Source organism: Cyprinodon variegatus, unplaced genomic scaffold (assembly GCF_000732505.1).
Source record: "Cyprinodon variegatus isolate N-32 unplaced genomic scaffold, C_variegatus-1.0 Scaffold58, whole genome shotgun sequence".
NCBI lineage: Eukaryota > Metazoa > Chordata > Actinopteri > Cyprinodontiformes > Cyprinodontidae > Cyprinodon > Cyprinodon variegatus.
The window spans coordinates 336,594-338,389 of record NW_015150511.1 but is presented as its reverse complement, the minus strand read 5'-3'; positions in this window follow the sequence as shown (position 1 = coordinate 338,389).

Sequence of the window (1,796 nt, the reverse complement as noted above, 5' to 3'; positions counted from 1 at the left end):
TAGTAAATACACATAATTTAAGAAATTTTAACTTTATTTCCAGATCATTTTTTCCAGTGTAGCTCAGATTATAGTAAACAAGATCAGTTACCATAACTATGCAGATGACAAACAGCTTTACATCATGTCACCGTGTGACCATGAACCCATCAGTATTGGCTAGATGCAGAACAGATGAAGATGTGCAACAATTTTCTCCAACTGAATAAAAAAACTGATGAAATTATCCTTAGACCAAAGGAGGAAAGATCCATAGTTATCTCACAGCTTCGGCTATTACAGCTAGAAACCACTGAAATCTTAGTATCGTGATGAACTCAGACCTGAACCTTCAGAGGAACATAAAGGCAGTTACTAAGTCATGCCTTTCATTACCTGAAGAACATTTCCAGGATTAAAGGACTACACTGCAAAAAAGTGTAAATCTAAATAAGTCATTTTTTCTTAAAATAAGTGGATTTTATCCTAAGTTGAGGAGGTAAATGAAACACTTTGCCAATGGAACAAGACGATTTACATTTGAATTAAGAAAAATCAATTGCATTGTCTTATTTCAAGTGCATATTATCTAATAACTTATTTTAAGTGTAAAAATACTCATTCCATTGGCAAACTATCTTATTTACCTGCTCAAATTAAGGCTAAATACACTTGATTTAAGAAATTTTTACCTAATTTCAGATTACTTTTGCAGTGTAATATCTAAGCAGGATCTAGAATAATTCGCTCATGAATATATCCGTAGTAGAATTGTTTTAACTTTGAAGATTACATTCTACTTTTTTTGTTACAAAGCACAGTAAACTGCTTAACATCTAATTTCTCTAACACCACTTCAGGTAATCTGAGGTAATCTTGACAGCTCTAAGTAATTTCTATAGACCTTTAATATTAAAATATTCATTTTCTTTGAATAACCTTTTTTATAGCACTGTGCTACTATTCTTTACTATCTTATATTTCCTTTATTATGTCACTTTTATTTCTATTGATATAACATGATGTTATCAAACAACTGTTTGTGTTGCTGCACAGGGTGCTCTAGTAAAATCCGGATCTTGTGTCGGCAACAACTGCATCCTTTCAGCATCCTGTTCCCAACTTCCTGCCTACACCCAGTTTTAATATCTCAAACAATGCATTTACCAATTCCTAATGTTATACAAACCAAGCATCATTATAAGATCCAGTGATAGCGGGAAAGAAGCACACTGGTCTATAAGGTATGCTGTGGGTGAGAACGGTCGTGTTTAGGCCACAGATATTATTGTTGCTTCCTGGTCTTTCATTATTTTTGAAACTTTTAACTGATGGTGGCATAAAGCTTTGATTTTATCTAACATAATTCATCTATAATGTATTTCAATTCTTTTATGGACCACAGATTTTTAAAATAATATTAATTTGTGTTTCTTTAGAACCGTGTACCGCACCCAGCAACCATCTGGATTAGTGCCACTGACCTGGACAGGGATGGTCAGAGAGCATTGCTCTATAGCAGGCATCCCCAAACTCGGTCCTCAAGGCCCGCTGTCCTGCAGGTTTTAGAGGTTTCTCTGCTTCTGCACAGCTGGTTATAATGATTGCAGTAGACCAAAAGCCTGATAATCAGCTTTCAATTAAAATCAGCTGTGCTGGAGCAAGGAAACCTCTAAATTGGATGAGTCATAGAACGCAAACACTCAGTGGTTAGCTGAAGGAAATGATCAGAAGCAAGCAAGTGTTCTTCAAACTGCAAACGTGAATTGTCTATGCCATGCTACAATGTGGGATTCAGAAAAAGATGTTGAAATGTC